The sequence below is a fragment of the Lepisosteus oculatus genome, unplaced genomic scaffold (genome assembly GCF_040954835.1).
Source record: "Lepisosteus oculatus isolate fLepOcu1 unplaced genomic scaffold, fLepOcu1.hap2 HAP2_SCAFFOLD_39, whole genome shotgun sequence".
Classification (NCBI taxonomy): Eukaryota; Metazoa; Chordata; class Actinopteri; order Semionotiformes; family Lepisosteidae; genus Lepisosteus; species Lepisosteus oculatus.
In genome coordinates, this window is record NW_027167923.1 from 586,612 (window position 1) to 605,269 (window position 18,658).

Below are 18,658 nucleotides of genomic sequence, written 5' to 3' on the forward strand. Positions count from 1 at the left end.
GTTATGGGCCCAGCACGCTTCCGCTGCGCCACTCTGCTGACGGCCGCTCTGCGCGTGGCGCACAACTGCTCTTTTTATTTCCTACATAAGTGATGAAAGAGTTGAAAGTTTCAACGACAAACGCAGACGTCACTTTGAGCGCTTGGTGTTGTAGCACAAATCATCACATGCTGCTCTACACTGGATTATAAAAGCCGACACATTTTCCAAACATTTTAATGCTGGAGTCACAATGTAGTATTAATAACAGTGCGATACTCGAGGAGCGTAGTGGGATCGCGGTGGCTCATCAGACCGCCCCGGGATTAGGGGCCAGCGTCAGGATGGCCGAGCGGTCTAAGGCGCTGCGTTCAGGTCGCAGTCTCCCCTGGAGGCGTGGGTTCGAATCCCACTCCTGACAAAAAGCTTGCTCAGTGCCGTCTCCAGTCGGGTGCAAATGGGTGAAGCAGCCTGACGCAGGGAACGTGCGCCGATAGGCGTAGGTGTATCCCCTGCCTCTTCCGATTTAGCTCGTGCTCCATAGGATGGAAGCGGATGCTCTGGCTTTTTGACTCGAATATAACCTGATCACAACAGAAGGCCGTGCAGCCCAGTGCTGGTTTAAGAATGCCTCGTGTCTTCAGGCCCCTATTCCTTCAGGTTACCCCTTTGGAATAGTCGTCCGAAAAAGACGGGAAAGGAAAAGCATGTAAGCTCCCACACACTGCGTTAGCATTAGCGGTTGGAATCTGATGGGAGAAAAGCAACCTGGCTCGCCGTCAAGCAATCCATCCCTGGTCTCCCACGTGACAGGCGGGGATACGCACCACTATACTAACGAGGAGCGCTTGCTTGGCGCTTGAAGACACTTCCTCTTGCGGCTACTACTGTTTCCGGTTTCGTCTTTTCTTTTCATTCCTCCCAGAGGAGCGCATGAAAACGTTTCCATCTCCGCCATCCTCACCCCTCCAATGCTATGGTCCCTGCTCCTCCTGGTGCACTGCAAACACTCATTCAGCCGGTTCTTTCAGTTTGAATAATTAGGTCTTCAAAGGCTGGAAGTAGGGCGCAAGACATGCCAATGCCAAAAGCGTGGCTGTGTGCTTCCAGCTGTGAAATGTCACTGGTGGATGTTAAAGACATTACTTCCAAGGCAGCAGGTCCAAGCGATTAAGCGTTTGTACAAGAAGCAGGAAGAGAGAAACGGCACTCCGCCTTTTTCTGGGCAGGCCGAAGCGACAGGAGAAGGGCGCCGTAGTCGGCAGGATTCGAGCCGACGCGGGGAGTCCCCAATGGCTTTCTAGCCCTTCGCCTTAACCGCTCGGCCACGACTACAGGGAGCGCCGCCGCCGCCGGCTTGCGATCATTTAACACGGAGGGCGAGGCGGCGGCGGTAACCTTTTTCAATGTCGCTCTCCGTTTCCCCCCCGAAAAAGCCAAATGACATGCTAGCACTCGGACACCCTTCAGAAGACTGAAGGGTGGCTTAAAGCTGGAAGGATTAGGTCTCCCCGTTCCGACGCGACAATCGAACTTCCTTAGGCAGAGAGAAAGCAACATCGAGGAGCGTCAACAAGACTTTAGAAGCTGCGACACACGCCACTTTCAGTCGCAGACACAGCAGTTTTAAAGGCAGGAATCGCCTTTGCGAACGCCATGAGAAACAGAACGCAAGCTGTCCTGTCCTGCGGTTTAACAAACAGCCACGGCTTTCATGCGACTGGACATTTCTTTTCTGGAGCGAATTCACTTTCAACTTCAAGAAATTCACACAACTTGCGAAATACGAAATACAAATCGGGCTCATCGCTGCACAAGAAATACCGCCGGCTGGCAAGAAAATGACAACGGTGTTTTTCCTTAACGAAAAACTTCCCATGGAGAAAAACAACGGCTGTGCGTCTCTGTCGGCTTGATTCAGTTTAATGCAAGTATTCATTCTCCTCCTGGAAAATACAGCTTGCGAAAGATGAAATACAATTCTTGGCTTTTCTGGGTGAGTGCAGAAGAAATCCTGCCGGCTGGCAGAAGAATTCCAGCCTTTTTTACTCTTTAACCAGAAACTTGCGAATGATACAAAGCAAGCGGGGTGCGTTTCTGTGCAGCTGTTAACTGAACAGCTGCTGCTTCAAGCCCACCCAGGGCTCATTCCGATTTCAACATCATGCCCCCTGAAGGTAGACTGGATTTCTTTGCGAAGCATTCACCCTTTGGACGTTTCAGGAAAGGTGCGTGTCGATGCCAGACTTGAAAAGCTTTCCATACAAAGAAACAACATAGTGCTTTTGATTGATGGGAAACGGCAAGAGCGGTTTGAGCAGCTCCGGCCTCTCAACCGCTTTACAAAGTGATCGCCACCTCGGTAGCCAGTTTAGAAGGCTGAAAAGGATGCTGGAAGCACAGCGACGTTCTAAAACCAGCGCTTGAAAAGCATCTGCATACATAAAATGTCCATTTCCCCAAAGCTGAATCTGCAGCTTCAGAAGATTGTCAGCTATACGTTTTCGTTCTTTGTTTCCTTTTTTTACATGACAAGCTTTCGAGAAATGAACTGTCTATTGTGATGAAGGCTGCATTAGAAATTGTGCATCTAGCTTAGTTCAATGAAATCGGGAGGTGCGCCTGTCTCAAGCGGATGGCTCTTTGCAGGCACACTACGGAAACCTGCGGGCGCAAGTTGGGAGAAGTGACTCTTGCAGAGTGTTGAGCTTCGAGAAGAGGGCTCCGCTCAGGAAGATATTTCCACATGTTGAAGAGTCGCTTTTCGCCCTTTCTTTCCCACATTTTTCCAGTGCGGTTATTGATCGCGTTCAAAATGTTTTCCCAACGTACGTGTTACCTGCAAAATCACAGTGAAACTGTTATGGCGAAAAGATTCCTAATAGTTATTGTATTAGAATAGCTCTCCAATTTCTTAGCCTTCGTACACGCAATGTTTAAGGAAACGCTAGAGTAAATGAAACTGTAAATAGACAGGAGCTCTTCTTAGTTTTCATACAAGTTATGATGGCTGCAGCTCCTATCTGCGTCCGGGTGACCGGAGCCAAGGGATTATCTGCGGAACCTTTGATTTATCTCTCGGGCAAGGAGCTAGATACGCCCTTTTCATCTCAGTTTGATCACACCTGTGCATTAAAACGCAGTGCTCGGTACCATCGAGGTGTAAGAGGTTCAAGGATGAGCGGGAAACTTTGTTAATAAGGAGACGGGCACCGCCCAACGTGGGGCTCGAACCCACGACCCTGAGATTAAGAGTCTCATGCTCTACCGACTGAGCTAGCCGGGCGCCGGTGGCGCAGGTGGTTAACTTGTCCCTGTTGACGGCAATTTGACAAGGTATACTTCCTGGCTTTTCATCATGTGCTGACCGGATTCGAGAGTAGCACACCCTGTTCTTTGTTGATTACTGTACCTCCAGCAGCGCAAATGTCAGTAATCATTGAAATGTACGACCTACAATCTCCTCAGCATTGTGGACTTCTCAGTGATCATCCTTCAACGTTCTGCTGTAGTTTTCATGCAAGTGAAAACCGTGCTCCAAATAACAGCGGCACAGTTGTATCCTGCGGTAAGCATTCTTCTAATTCCATCGTTTTGCTCCAGGTAAAAGGTAGCGCATCATAGTGTTGATATTCCAAGGTTTCAGAGTCCGTATTGGATGGCTTGGATGCAGACATCGCTCAGAGCTCCCAGTATGATTTTCCCGAGTTCAGTTTTGCAGTGTTTTAGTGCTTTACTACTTCCAGTGGGCCTTTGAATGCTCTGCTAAGTAGAGACGTGACATAATTACTAATGCGACCGAGTGTGCTGGCTGTTCCTGGTTCGTAATGATTAACGCGAGAAATCAATATAAACATAACTGCTTCGATTTCGAGGTTCAGTTGAAGCATTCGAAGAAACTATCAAAGACCTCAGAACAACCGAAGACACATTTGGTCATCTCCGTATTGGTGAAGATTAAAGAGTCCCGCAAGTGTCAAGCTTGCACAAACACACACGAGAGAGAAACTCAGGACAGAACTTAAAGAAAGGGAGATGCAGACTATTTGAAGGCACTTTGCTAACCCAATGGCATGATTATGAATCATGCATAGGACACACGTAGCAGAGGATGGTTTCGATCCATCGACCTCTGGGTTATGGGCCCAGCACGCTTCCGCTGCGCCACTCTGCTGACGGCCGCTCTGCGCGTGGCGCACAACTGCTCTTTTTATTTCCTACATAAGTGACGAAAGAGTTGAAAGTTTCAACGACAAACGCAGACGTCACTTTGAGCGCTTGGTGTTGTAGCACAAATCATCACATGCTGCTCTACACTGGATTATAAAAGCCGACACATTTTCCAAACATTTTAATGCTGGAGTCACAATGTAGTATTAATAACAGTGCGATACTCGAGGAGCGTAGTGGGATCGCGGTGGCTCATCAGACCGCCCCGGGATTAGGGGCCAGTGTCAGGATGGCCGAGCGGTCTAAGGCGCTGCGTTCAGGTCGCAGTCTCCCCTGGAGGCGTGGGTTCGAATCCCACTCCTGACAAAAAGCTTGCTCAGTGCCGTCTCCAGTCGGGTGCAAATGGGTGAAGCAGCCTGACGCAGGGAACGTGCGCCGATAGGCGTAGGTGTATCCCCTGCCTCTTCCGATTTAGCTCGTGCTCCATAGGATGGAAGCGGATGCTCTGGCTTTTTGACTCGAATATAACCTGATCACAACAGAAGGCCGTGCAGCCCAGTGCTGGTTTAAGAATGCCTCGTGTCTTCAGGCCCCTATTCCTTCAGGTTACCCCTTTGGAATAGTCGTCCGAAAAAGACGGGAAAGGAAAAGCATGTAAGCTCCCACACACTGCGTTAGCATTAGCGGTTGGAATCTGATGGGAGAAAAGCAACCTGGCTCGCCGTCAAGCAATCCATCCCTGGTCTCCCACGTGACAGGCGGGGATACGCACCACTATACTAACGAGGAGCGCTTGCTTGGCGCTTGAAGACACTTCCTCTTGCGGCTACTACTGTTTCCGGTTTCGTCTTTTCTTTTCATTCCTCCCAGAGGAGCGCATGAAAACGTTTCCATCTCCGCCATCCTCACCCCTCCAATGCTATGGTCCCTGCTCCTCCTGGTGCACTGCAAACACTCATTCAGCCGGTTCTTTCAGTTTGAATAATTAGGTCTTCAAAGGCTGGAAGTAGGGCGCAAGACATGCCAATGCCAAAAGCGTGGCTGTGTGCTTCCAGCTGTGAAATGTCACTGGTGGATGTTAAAGACATTACTTCCAAGGCAGCAGGTCCAAGCGATTAAGCGTTTGTACAAGAAGCAGGAAGAGAGAAACGGCACTCCGCCTTTTTCTGGGCAGGCCGAAGCGACAGGAGAAGGGCGCCGTAGTCGGCAGGATTCGAGCCGACGCGGGGAGTCCCCAATGGCTTTCTAGCCCTTCGCCTTAACCGCTCGGCCACGACTACAGGGAGCGCCGCCGCCGCCGGCTTGCGATCATTTAACACGGAGGGCGAGGCGGCGGCGGTAACCTTTTTCAATGTCGCTCTCCGTTTCCCCCCCGAAAAAGCCAAATGACATGCTAGCACTCGGACACCCTTCAGAAGACTGAAGGGTGGCTTAAAGCTGGAAGGATTAGGTCTCCCCGTTCCGACGCGACAATCGAACTTCCTTAGGCAGAGAGAAAGCAACATCGAGGAGCGTCAACAAGACTTTAGAAGCTGCGACACACGCCACTTTCAGTCGCAGACACAGCAGTTTTAAAGGCAGGAATCGCCTTTGCGAACGCCATGAGAAACAGAACGCAAGCTGTCCTGTCCTGCGGTTTAACAAACAGCCACGGCTTTCATGCGACTGGACATTTCTTTTCTGGAGCGAATTCACTTTCAACTTCAAGAAATTCACACAACTTGCGAAATACGAAATACAAATCGGGCTCATCGCTGCACAAGAAATACCGCCGGCTGGCAAGAAAATGACAACGGTGTTTTTCCTTAACGAAAAACTTCCCATGGAGAAAAACAACGGCTGTGCGTCTCTGTCGGCTTGATTCAGTTTAATGCAAGTATTCATTCTCCTCCTGGAAAATACAGCTTGCGAAAGATGAAATACAATTCTTGGCTTTTCTGGGTGAGTGCAGAAGAAATCCTGCCGGCTGGCAGAAGAATTCCAGCCTTTTTTACTCTTTAACCAGAAACTTGCGAATGATACAAAGCAAGCGGGGTGCGTTTCTGTGCAGCTGTTAACTGAACAGCTGCTGCTTCAAGCCCACCCAGGGCTCATTCCGATTTCAACATCATGCCCCCTGAAGGTAGACTGGATTTCTTTGCGAAGCATTCACCCTTTGGACGTTTCAGGAAAGGTGCGTGTCGATGCCAGACTTGAAAAGCTTTCCATACAAAGAAACAACATAGTGCTTTTGATTGATGGGAAACGGCAAGAGCGGTTTGAGCAGCTCCGGCCTCTCAACCGCTTTACAAAGTGATCGCCACCTCGGTAGCCAGTTTAGAAGGCTGAAAAGGATGCTGGAAGCACAGCGACGTTCTAAAACCAGCGCTTGAAAAGCATCTGCATACATAAAATGTCCATTTCCCCAAAGCTGAATCTGCAGCTTCAGAAGATTGTCAGCTATACGTTTTCGTTCTTTGTTTCCTTTTTTTACATGACAAGCTTTCGAGAAATGAACTGTCTATTGTGATGAAGGCTGCATTAGAAATTGTGCATCTAGCTTAGTTCAATGAAATCGGGAGGTGCGCCTGTCTCAAGCGGATGGCTCTTTGCAGGCACACTACGGAAACCTGCGGGCGCAAGTTGGGAGAAGTGACTCTTGCAGAGTGTTGAGCTTCGAGAAGAGGGCTCCGCTCAGGAAGATATTTCCACATGTTGAAGAGTCGCTTTTCGCCCTTTCTTTCCCACATTTTTCCAGTGCGGTTATTGATCGCGTTCAAAATGTTTTCCCAACGTACGTGTTACCTGCAAAATCACAGTGAAACTGTTATGGCGAAAAGATTCCTAATAGTTATTGTATTAGAATAGCTCTCCAATTTCTTAGCCTTCGTACACGCAATGTTTAAGGAAACGCTAGAGTAAATGAAACTGTAAATAGACAGGAGCTCTTCTTAGTTTTCATACAAGTTATGATGGCTGCAGCTCCTATCTGCGTCCGGGTGACCGGAGCCAAGGGATTATCTGCGGAACCTTTGATTTATCTCTCGGGCAAGGAGCTAGATACGCCCTTTTCATCTCAGTTTGATCACACCTGTGCATTAAAACGCAGTGCTCGGTACCATCGAGGTGTAAGAGGTTCAAGGATGAGCGGGAAACTTTGTTAATAAGGAGACGGGCACCGCCCAACGTGGGGCTCGAACCCACGACCCTGAGATTAAGAGTCTCATGCTCTACCGACTGAGCTAGCCGGGCGCCGGTGGCGCAGGTGGTTAACTTGTCCCTGTTGACGGCAATTTGACAAGGTATACTTCCTGGCTTTTCATCATGTGCTGACCGGATTCGAGAGTAGCACACCCTGTTCTTTGTTGATTACTGTACCTCCAGCAGCGCAAATGTCAGTAATCATTGAAATGTACGACCTACAATCTCCTCAGCATTGTGGACTTCTCAGTGATCATCCTTCAACGTTCTGCTGTAGTTTTCATGCAAGTGAAAACCGTGCTCCAAATAACAGCGGCACAGTTGTATCCTGCGGTAAGCATTCTTCTAATTCCATCGTTTTGCTCCAGGTAAAAGGTAGCGCATCATAGTGTTGATATTCCAAGGTTTCAGAGTCCGTATTGGATGGCTTGGATGCAGACATCGCTCAGAGCTCCCAGTATGATTTTCCCGAGTTCAGTTTTGCAGTGTTTTAGTGCTTTACTACTTCCAGTGGGCCTTTGAATGCTCTGCTAAGTAGAGACGTGACATAATTACTAATGCGACCGAGTGTGCTGGCTGTTCCTGGTTCGTAATGATTAACGCGAGAAATCAATATAAACATAACTGCTTCGATTTCGAGGTTCAGTTGAAGCATTCGAAGAAACTATCAAAGACCTCAGAACAACCGAAGACACATTTGGTCATCTCCGTATTGGTGAAGATTAAAGAGTCCCGCAAGTGTCAAGCTTGCACAAACACACACGAGAGAGAAACTCAGGACAGAACTTAAAGAAAGGGAGATGCAGACTATTTGAAGGCACTTTGCTAACCCAATGGCATGATTATGAATCATGCATAGGACACACGTAGCAGAGGATGGTTTCGATCCATCGACCTCTGGGTTATGGGCCCAGCACGCTTCCGCTGCGCCACTCTGCTGACGGCCGCTCTGCGCGTGGCGCACAACTGCTCTTTTTATTTCCTACATAAGTGATGAAAGAGTTGAAAGTTTCAACGACAAACGCAGACGTCACTTTGAGCGCTTGGTGTTGTAGCACAAATCATCACATGCTGCTCTACACTGGATTATAAAAGCCGACACATTTTCCAAACATTTTAATGCTGGAGTCACAATGTAGTATTAATAACAGTGCGATACTCGAGGAGCGTAGTGGGATCGCGGTGGCTCATCAGACCGCCCCGGGATTAGGGGCCAGCGTCAGGATGGCCGAGCGGTCTAAGGCGCTGCGTTCAGGTCGCAGTCTCCCCTGGAGGCGTGGGTTCGAATCCCACTCCTGACAAAAAGCTTGCTCAGTGCCGTCTCCAGTTGGGTGCAAATGGGTGAAGCAGCCTGACGCAGGGAACGTGCGCCGATAGGCGTAGGTGTATCCCCTGCCTCTTCCGATTTAGCTCGTGCTCCATAGGATGGAAGCGGATGCTCTGGCTTTTTCACTCGAATATAACCTGATCACAACAGAAGGCCGTGCAGCCCAGTGCTGGTTTAAGAATGCCTCGTGTCTTCAGGCCCCTATTCCTTCAGGTTACCCCTTTGGAATAGTCGTCCGAAAAAGACGGGAAAGGAAAAGCATGTAAGCTCCCACACACTGCGTTAGCATTAGCGGTTGGAATCTGATGGGAGAAAAGCAACCTGGCTCGCCGTCAAGCAATCCATCCCTGGTCTCCCACGTGACAGGCGGGGATACGCACCACTATACTAACGAGGAGCGCTTGCTTGGCGCTTGAAGACACTTCCTCTTGCGGCTACTACTGTTTCCGGTTTCGTCTTTTCTTTTCATTCCTCCCAGAGGAGCGCATGAAAACGTTTCCATCTCCGCCATCCTCACCCCTCCAATGCTATGGTCCCTGCTCCTCCTGGTGCACTGCAAACACTCATTCAGCCGGTTCTTTCAGTTTGAATAATTAGGTCTTCAAAGGCTGGAAGTAGGGCGCAAGACATGCCAATGCCAAAAGCGTGGCTGTGTGCTTCCAGCTGTGAAATGTCACTGGTGGATGTTAAAGACATTACTTCCAAGGCAGCAGGTCCAAGCGATTAAGCGTTTGTACAAGAAGCAGGAAGAGAGAAACGGCACTCCGCCTTTTTCTGGGCAGGCCGAAGCGACAGGAGAAGGGCGCCGTAGTCGGCAGGATTCGAGCCGACGCGGGGAGTCCCCAATGGCTTTCTAGCCCTTCGCCTTAACCGCTCGGCCACGACTACAGGGAGCGCCGCCGCCGCCGGCTTGCGATCATTTAACACGGAGGGCGAGGCGGCGGCGGTAACCTTTTTCAATGTCGCTCTCCGTTTCCCCCCCGAAAAAGCCAAATGACATGCTAGCACTCGGACACCCTTCAGAAGACTGAAGGGTGGCTTAAAGCTGGAAGGATTAGGTCTCCCCGTTCCGACGCGACAATCGAACTTCCTTAGGCAGAGAGAAAGCAACATCGAGGAGCGTCAACAAGACTTTAGAAGCTGCGACACACGCCACTTTCAGTCGCAGACACAGCAGTTTTAAAGGCAGGAATCGCCTTTGCGAACGCCATGAGAAACAGAACGCAAGCTGTCCTGTCCTGCGGTTTAACAAACAGCCACGGCTTTCATGCGACTGGACATTTCTTTTCTGGAGCGAATTCACTTTCAACTTCAAGAAATTCACACAACTTGCGAAATACGAAATACAAATCGGGCTCATCGCTGCACAAGAAATACCGCCGGCTGGCAAGAAAATGACAACGGTGTTTTTCCTTAACGAAAAACTTCCCATGGAGAAAAACAACGGCTGTGCGTCTCTGTCGGCTTGATTCAGTTTAATGCAAGTATTCATTCTCCTCCTGGAAAATACAGCTTGCGAAAGATGAAATACAATTCTTGGCTTTTCTGGGTGAGTGCAGAAGAAATCCTGCCGGCTGGCAGAAGAATTCCAGCCTTTTTTACTCTTTAACCAGAAACTTGCGAATGATACAAAGCAAGCGGGGTGCGTTTCTGTGCAGCTGTTAACTGAACAGCTGCTGCTTCAAGCCCACCCAGGGCTCATTCCGATTTCAACATCATGCCCCCTGAAGGTAGACTGGATTTCTTTGCGAAGCATTCACCCTTTGGACGTTTCAGGAAAGGTGCATGTCGATGCCAGACTTGAAAAGCTTTCCATACAAAGAAACAACATAGTGCTTTTGATTGATGGGAAACGGCAAGAGCGGTTTGAGCAGCTCCGGCCTCTCAACCGCTTTACAAAGTGATCGCCACCTCGGTAGCCAGTTTAGAAGGCTGAAAAGGATGCTGGAAGCACAGCGACGTTCTAAAACCAGCGCTTGAAAAGCATCTGCATACATAAAATGTCCATTTCCCCAAAGCTGAATCTGCAGCTTCAGAAGATTGTCAGCTATACGTTTTCGTTCTTTGTTTCCTTTTTTTACATGACAAGCTTTCGAGAAATGAACTGTCTATTGTGATGAAGGCTGCATTAGAAATTGTGCATCTAGCTTAGTTCAATGAAATCGGGAGGTGCGCCTGTCTCAAGCGGATGGCTCTTTGCAGGCACACTACGGAAACCTGCGGGCGCAAGTTGGGAGAAGTGACTCTTGCAGAGTGTTGAGCTTCGAGAAGAGGGCTCCGCTCAGGAAGATATTTCCACATGTTGAAGAGTCGCTTTTCGCCCTTTCTTTCCCACATTTTTCCAGTGCGGTTATTGATCGCGTTCAAAATGTTTTCCCAACGTACGTGTTACCTGCAAAATCACAGTGAAACTGTTATGGCGAAAAGATTCCTAATAGTTATTGTATTAGAATAGCTCTCCAATTTCTTAGCCTTCGTACACGCAATGTTTAAGGAAACGCTAGAGTAAATGAAACTGTAAATAGACAGGAGCTCTTCTTAGTTTTCATACAAGTTATGATGGCTGCAGCTCCTATCTGCGTCCGGGTGACCGGAGCCAAGGGATTATCTGCGGAACCTTTGATTTACCTCTCGGGCAAGGAGCTACATACGCCCTTTTCATCTCAGTTTGATCACACCTGTGCATTAAAACGCAGTGCTCGGTACCATCGAGGTGTAAGAGGTTCAAGGATGAGCGGGAAACTTTGTTAATAAGGAGACGGGCACCGCCCAACGTGGGGCTCGAACCCACGACCCTGAGATTAAGAGTCTCATGCTCTACCGACTGAGCTAGCCGGGCGCCGGTGGCGCAGGTGGTTAACTTGTCCCTGTTGACGGCAATTTGACAAGGTATACTTCCTGGCTTTTCATCATGTGCTGACCGGATTCGAGAGTAGCACACCCTGTTCTTTGTTGATTACTGTACCTCCAGCAGCGCAAATGTCAGTAATCATTGAAATGTACGACCTACAATCTCCTCAGCATTGTGGACTTCTCAGTGATCATCCTTCAACGTTCTGCTGTAGTTTTCATCCAAGTGAAAACCGTGCTCCAAATAACAGCGGCACAGTTGTATCCTGCGGTAAGCATTCTTCTAATTCCATCGTTTTGCTCCAGGTAAAAGGTAGCGCATCATAGTGTTGATATTCCAAGGTTTCAGAGTCCGTATTGGATGGCTTGGATGCAGACATCGCTCAGAGCTCCCAGTATGATTTTCCCGAGTTCAGTTTTGCAGTGTTTTAGTGCTTTACTACTTCCAGTGGGCCTTTGAATGCTCTGCTAAGTAGAGACGTGACATAATTACTAATGCGACCGAGTGTGCTGGCTGTTCCTGGTTCGTAATGATTAACGCGAGAAATCAATATAAACATAACTGCTTCGATTTCGAGGTTCAGTTGAAGCATTCGAAGAAACTATCAAAGACCTCAGAACAACCGAAGACACATTTGGTCATCTCCGTATTGGTGAAGATTAAAGAGTCCCGCAAGTGTCAAGCTTGCACAAACACACACGAGAGAGAAACTCAGGACAGAACTTAAAGAAAGGGAGATGCAGACTATTTGAAGGCACTTTGCTAACCCAATGGCATGATTATGAATCATGCATAGGACACACGTAGCAGAGGATGGTTTCGATCCATCGACCTCTGGGTTATGGGCCCAGCACGCTTCCGCTGCGCCACTCTGCTGACGGCCGCTCTGCGCGTGGCGCACAACTGCTCTTTTTATTTCCTACATAAGTGATGAAAGAGTTGAAAGTTTCAACGACAAACGCAGACGTCACTTTGAGCGCTTGGTGTTGTAGCACAAATCATCACATGCTGCTCTACACTGGATTATAAAAGCCGACACATTTTCCAAACATTTTAATGCTGGAGTCACAATGTAGTATTAATAACAGTGCGATACTCGAGGAGCGTAGTGGGATCGCGGTGGCTCATCAGACCGCCCCGGGATTAGGGGCCAGCGTCAGGATGGCCGAGCGGTCTAAGGCGCTGCGTTCAGGTCGCAGTCTCCCCTGGAGGCGTGGGTTCGAATCCCACTCCTGACAAAAAGCTTGCTCAGTGCCGTCTCCAGTCGGGTGCAAATGGGTGAAGCAGCCTGACGCAGGGAACGTGCGCCGATAGGCGTAGGTGTATCCCCTGCCTCTTCCGATTTAGCTCGTGCTCCATAGGATGGAAGCGGATGCTCTGGCTTTTTCACTCGAATATAACCTGATCACAACAGAAGGCCGTGCAGCCCAGTGCTGGTTTAAGAATGCCTCGTGTCTTCAGGCCCCTATTCCTTCAGGTTACCCCTTTGGAATAGTCGTCCGAAAAAGACGGGAAAGGAAAAGCATGTAAGCTCCCACACACTGCGTTAGCATTAGCGGTTGGAATCTGATGGGAGAAAAGCAACCTGGCTCGCCGTCAAGCAATCCATCCCTGGTCTCCCACGTGACAGGCGGGGATACGCACCACTATACTAACGAGGAGCGCTTGCTTGGCGCTTGAAGACACTTCCTCTTGCGGCTACTACTGTTTCCGGTTTCGTCTTTTCTTTTCATTCCTCCCAGAGGAGCGCATGAAAACGTTTCCATCTCCGCCATCCTCACCCCTCCAATGCTATGGTCCCTGCTCCTCCTGGTGCACTGCAAACACTCATTCAGCCGGTTCTTTCAGTTTGAATAATTAGGTCTTCAAAGGCTGGAAGTAGGGCGCAAGACATGCCAATGCCAAAAGCGTGGCTGTGTGCTTCCAGCTGTGAAATGTCACTGGTGGATGTTAAAGACATTACTTCCAAGGCAGCAGGTCCAAGCGATTAAGCGTTTGTACAAGAAGCAGGAAGAGAGAAACGGCACTCCGCCTTTTTCTGGGCAGGCCGAAGCGACAGGAGAAGGGCGCCGTAGTCGGCAGGATTCGAGCCGACGCGGGGAGTCCCCAATGGCTTTCTAGCCCTTCGCCTTAACCGCTCGGCCACGACTACAGGGAGCGCCGCCGCCGCCGGCTTGCGATCATTTAACACGGAGGGCGAGGCGGCGGCGGTAACCTTTTTCAATGTCGCTCTCCGTTTCCCCCCCGAAAAAGCCAAATGACATGCTAGCACTCGGACACCCTTCAGAAGACTGAAGGGTGGCTTAAAGCTGGAAGGATTAGGTCTCCCCGTTCCGACGCGACAATCGAACTTCCTTAGGCAGAGAGAAAGCAACATCGAGGAGCGTCAACAAGACTTTAGAAGCTGCGACACACGCCACTTTCAGTCGCAGACACAGCAGTTTTAAAGGCAGGAATCGCCTTTGCGAACGCCATGAGAAACAGAACGCAAGCTGTCCTGTCCTGCGGTTTAACAAACAGCCACGGCTTTCATGCGACTGGACATTTCTTTTCTGGAGCGAATTCACTTTCAACTTCAAGAAATTCACACAACTTGCGAAATACGAAATACAAATCGGGCTCATCGCTGCACAAGAAATACCGCCGGCTGGCAAGAAAATGACAACGGTGTTTTTCCTTAACGAAAAACTTCCCATGGAGAAAAACAACGGCTGTGCGTCTCTGTCGGCTTGATTCAGTTTAATGCAAGTATTCATTCTCCTCCTGGAAAATACAGCTTGCGAAAGATGAAATACAATTCTTGGCTTTTCTGGGTGAGTGCAGAAGAAATCCTGCCGGCTGGCAGAAGAATTCCAGCCTTTTTTACTCTTTAACCAGAAACTTGCGAATGATACAAAGCAAGCGGGGTGCGTTTCTGTGCAGCTGTTAACTGAACAGCTGCTGCTTCAAGCCCACCCAGGGCTCATTCCGATTTCAACATCATGCCCCCTGAAGGTAGACTGGATTTCTTTGCGAAGCATTCACCCTTTGGACGTTTCAGGAAAGGTGCGTGTCGATGCCAGACTTGAAAAGCTTTCCATACAAAGAAACAACATAGTGCTTTTGATTGATGGGAAACGGCAAGAGCGGTTTGAGCAGCTCCGGCCTCTCAACCGCTTTACAAAGTGATCGCCACCTCGGTAGCCAGTTTAGAAGGCTGAAAAGGATGCTGGAAGCACAGCGACGTTCTAAAACCAGCGCTTGAAAAGCATCTGCATACATAAAATGTCCATTTCCCCAAAGCTGAATCTGCAGCTTCAGAAGATTGTCAGCTATACGTTTTCGTTCTTTGTTTCCTTTTTTTACATGACAAGCTTTCGAGAAATGAACTGTCTATTGTGATGAAGGCTGCATTAGAAATTGTGCATCTAGCTTAGTTCAATGAAATCGGGAGGTGCGCCTGTCTCAAGCGGATGGCTCTTTGCAGGCACACTACGGAAACCTGCGGGCGCAAGTTGGGAGAAGTGACTCTTGCAGAGTGTTGAGCTTCGAGAAGAGGGCTCCGCTCAGGAAGATATTTCCACATGTTGAAGAGTCGCTTTTCGCCCTTTCTTTCCCACATTTTTCCAGTGCGGTTATTGATCGCGTTCAAAATGTTTTCCCAACGTACGTGTTACCTGCAAAATCACAGTGAAACTGTTATGGCGAAAAGATTCCTAATAGTTATTGTATTAGAATAGCTCTCCAATTTCTTAGCCTTCGTACACGCAATGTTTAAGGAAACGCTAGAGTAAATGAAACTGTAAATAGACAGGAGCTCTTCTTAGTTTTCATACAAGTTATGATGGCTGCAGCTCCTATCTGCGTCCGGGTGACCGGAGCCAAGGGATTATCTGCGGAACCTTTGATTTATCTCTCGGGCAAGGAGCTAGATACGCCCTTTTCATCTCAGTTTGATCACACCTGTGCATTAAAACGCAGTGCTCGGTACCATCGAGGTGTAAGAGGTTCAAGGATGAGCGGGAAACTTTGTTAATAAGGAGACGGGCACCGCCCAACGTGGGGCTCGAACCCACGACCCTGAGATTAAGAGTCTCATGCTCTACCGACTGAGCTAGCCGGGCGCCGGTGGCGCAGGTGGTTAACTTGTCCCTGTTGACGGCAATTTGACAAGGTATACTTCCTGGCTTTTCATCATGTGCTGACCGGATTCGAGAGTAGCACACCCTGTTCTTTGTTGATTACTGTACCTCCAGCAGCGCAAATGTCAGTAATCATTGAAATGTACGACCTACAATCTCCTCAGCATTGTGGACTTCTCAGTGATCATCCTTCAACGTTCTGCTGTAGTTTTCATGCAAGTGAAAACCGTGCTCCAAATAACAGCGGCACAGTTGTATCCTGCGGTAAGCATTCTTCTAATTCCATCGTTTTGCTCCAGGTAAAAGGTAGCGCATCATAGTGTTGATATTCCAAGGTTTCAGAGTCCGTATTGGATGGCTTGGATGCAGACATCGCTCAGAGCTCCCAGTATGATTTTCCCGAGTTCAGTTTTGCAGTGTTTTAGTGCTTTACTACTTCCAGTGGGCCTTTGAATGCTCTGCTAAGTAGAGACGTGACATAATTACTAATGCGACCGAGTGTGCTGGCTGTTCCTGGTTCGTAATGATTAACGCGAGAAATCAATATAAACATAACTGCTTCGATTTCGAGGTTCAGTTGAAGCATTCGAAGAAACTATCAAAGACCTCAGAACAACCGAAGACACATTTGGTCATCTCCGTATTGGTGAAGATTAAAGAGTCCCGCAAGTGTCAAGCTTGCACAAACACACACGAGAGAGAAACTCAGGACAGAACTTAAAGAAAGGGAGATGCAGACTATTTGAAGGCACTTTGCTAACCCAATGGCATGATTATGAATCATGCATAGGACACACGTAGCAGAGGATGGTTTCGATCCATCGACCTCTGGGTTATGGGCCCAGCACGCTTCCGCTGCGCCACTCTGCTGACGGCCGCTCTGCGCGTGGCGCACAACTGCTCTTTTTATTTCCTACATAAGTGATGAAAGAGTTGAAAGTTTCAACGACAAACGCAGACGTCACTTTGAGCGCTTGGTGTTGTAGCACAAATCATCACATGCTGCTCTACACTGGATTATAAAAGCCGACACATTTTCCAAACATTTTAATGCTGGAGTCACAATGTAGTATTAATAACAGTGCGATACTCGAGGAGCGTAGTGGGATCGCGGTGGCTCATCAGACCGCCCCGGGATTAGGGGCCAGCGTCAGGATGGCCGAGCGGTCTAAGGCGCTGCGTTCAGGTCGCAGTCTCCCCTGGAGGCGTGGGTTCGAATCCCACTCCTGACAAAAAGCTTGCTCAGTGCCGTCTCCAGTCGGGTGCAAATGGGTGAAGCAGCCTGACGCAGGGAACGTGCGCCGATAGGCGTAGGTGTATCCCCTGCCTCTTCCGATTTAGCTCGTGCTCCATAGGATGGAAGCGGATGCTCTGGCTTTTTCACTCGAATATAACCTGATCACAACAGAAGGCCGTGCAGCCCAGTGCTGGTTTAAGAATGCCTCGTGTCTTCAGGCCCCTATTCCTTCAGGTTACCCCTTTGGAATAGTCGTCCGAAAAAGACGGGAAAGGAAAAGCATGTAAGCTCCCACACACTGCGTTAGCATTAGCGGTTGGAATCTGATGGGAGAAAAGCAACCTGGCTCGCCGTCAAGCAATCCATCCCTGGTCTCCCACGTGACAGGCGGGGATACGCACCACTATACTAACGAGGAGCGCTTGCTTGGCGCTTGAAGACACTTCCTCTTGCGGCTACTACTGTTTCCGGTTTCGTCTTTTCTTTTCATTCCTCCCAGAGGAGCGCATGAAAACGTTTCCATCTCCGCCATCCTCACCCCTCCAATGCTATGGTCCCTGCTCCTCCTGGTGCACTGCAAACACTCATTCAGCCGGTTCTTTCAGTTTGAATAATTAGGTCTTCAAAGGCTGGAAGTAGGGCGCAAGACATGCCAATGCCAAAAGCGTGGCTGTGTGCTTCCAGCTGTGAAATGTCACTGGTGGATGTTAAAGACATTACTTCCAAGGCAGCAGGTCCAAGCGATTAAGCGTTTGTACAAGAAGCAGGAAGAGAGAAACGGCACTCCGCCTTTTTCTGGGCAGGCCGAAGCGACAGGAGAAGGGCGCCGTAGTCGGCAGGATTCGAGCCGACGCGGGGAGTCCCCAATGGCTTTCTAGCCCTTCGCCTTAACCGCTCGGCCACGACTACAGGGAGCGCCGCCGCCGCCGGCTTGCGATCATTTAACACGGAGGGCGAGGCGGCGGCGGTAACCTTTTTCAATGTCGCTCTCCGTTTCCCCCCCAAAAAAGCCAAATCACATGCTAGCACTCGGACACCCTTCAGAAGACTGAAGGGTGGCTTAAAGCTGGAAGGATTAGGTCTCCCCGTTCCGACGCGACAATCGAACTTCCTTAGGCAGAGAGAAAGCAACATCGAGGAGCGTCAACAAGACTTTAGAAGCTGCGACACACGCCACTTTCAGTCGCAGACACAGCAGTTTTAAAGGCAGGAATCGCCTTTGCGAACGCCATGAGAAACAGAACGCAAGCTGTCCTGTCCTGCGGTTTAACAAACAGCCACGGCTTTCATGCGACTGGACATTTCTTTTCTGGAGCGAATTCACTTTCAACTTCAAGAAATTCACACAACTTGCGAAATACGAAATACAAATCGGGCTCATCGCTGCACAAGAAATACCGCCGGCTGGCAAGAAAATGACAACGGTGTTTTTCCTTAACGAAAAACTTCCCATGGAGAAAAACAACGGCTGTGCGTCTCTGTCGGCTTGATTCAGTTTAATGCAAGTATTCATTCTCCTCCTGGAAAATACAGCTTGCGAAAGATGAAATACAATTCTTGGCTTTTCTGGGTGAGTGCAGAAGAAATCCTGCCGGCTGGCAGAAGAATTCCAGCCTTTTTTACTCTTTAACCACAAACTTGCGAATGATACAAAGCAAGCGGGGTGCGTTTCTGTGCAGCTGTTAACTGAACAGCTGCTGCTTCAAGCCCACCCAGGGCTCATTCCGATTTCAACATCATGCCCCCTGAAGGTAGACTGGATTTCTTTGCGAAGCATTCACCCTTTGGACGTT

The 18,658-nt window shown here is 49.1% G+C and overlaps 9 non-coding genes across 9 annotated transcripts; 5 read left to right on the forward strand and 4 right to left on the reverse strand.

The window, feature by feature from the left end:
• The first annotated feature begins 317 nt into the window (after positions 1 to 317).
• Positions 318 to 400, forward strand: trnal-cag (transfer RNA leucine (anticodon CAG)). Its single transcript has one exon. It is a non-coding gene; the product is annotated as a tRNA-Leu (tRNA).
• Positions 401 to 3,192: 2,792 nt separating this feature from the next.
• trnak-cuu (transfer RNA lysine (anticodon CUU)) lies at positions 3,193 to 3,265 on the reverse strand. Its single transcript has one exon. It is a non-coding gene; the product is annotated as a tRNA-Lys (tRNA).
• Positions 3,266 to 4,432: 1,167 nt separating this feature from the next.
• Positions 4,433 to 4,515, forward strand: trnal-cag (transfer RNA leucine (anticodon CAG)). Its single transcript has one exon. It is a non-coding gene; the product is annotated as a tRNA-Leu (tRNA).
• Positions 4,516 to 7,307: 2,792 nt separating this feature from the next.
• On the reverse strand, positions 7,308 to 7,380 carry trnak-cuu (transfer RNA lysine (anticodon CUU)). The gene has a single exon. It is a non-coding gene; the product is annotated as a tRNA-Lys (tRNA).
• Positions 7,381 to 8,547: 1,167 nt separating this feature from the next.
• Positions 8,548 to 8,630, forward strand: trnal-cag (transfer RNA leucine (anticodon CAG)). Its single transcript has one exon. It is a non-coding gene; the product is annotated as a tRNA-Leu (tRNA).
• Positions 8,631 to 11,422: 2,792 nt separating this feature from the next.
• trnak-cuu (transfer RNA lysine (anticodon CUU)) lies at positions 11,423 to 11,495 on the reverse strand. Its single transcript has one exon. It is a non-coding gene; the product is annotated as a tRNA-Lys (tRNA).
• Positions 11,496 to 12,662: 1,167 nt separating this feature from the next.
• On the forward strand, positions 12,663 to 12,745 carry trnal-cag (transfer RNA leucine (anticodon CAG)). Its single transcript has one exon. It is a non-coding gene; the product is annotated as a tRNA-Leu (tRNA).
• Positions 12,746 to 15,537: 2,792 nt separating this feature from the next.
• trnak-cuu (transfer RNA lysine (anticodon CUU)) lies at positions 15,538 to 15,610 on the reverse strand. The gene has a single exon. It is a non-coding gene; the product is annotated as a tRNA-Lys (tRNA).
• Positions 15,611 to 16,777: 1,167 nt separating this feature from the next.
• On the forward strand, positions 16,778 to 16,860 carry trnal-cag (transfer RNA leucine (anticodon CAG)). Its single transcript has one exon. It is a non-coding gene; the product is annotated as a tRNA-Leu (tRNA).
• Positions 16,861 to 18,658: the final 1,798 nt, after the last annotated feature.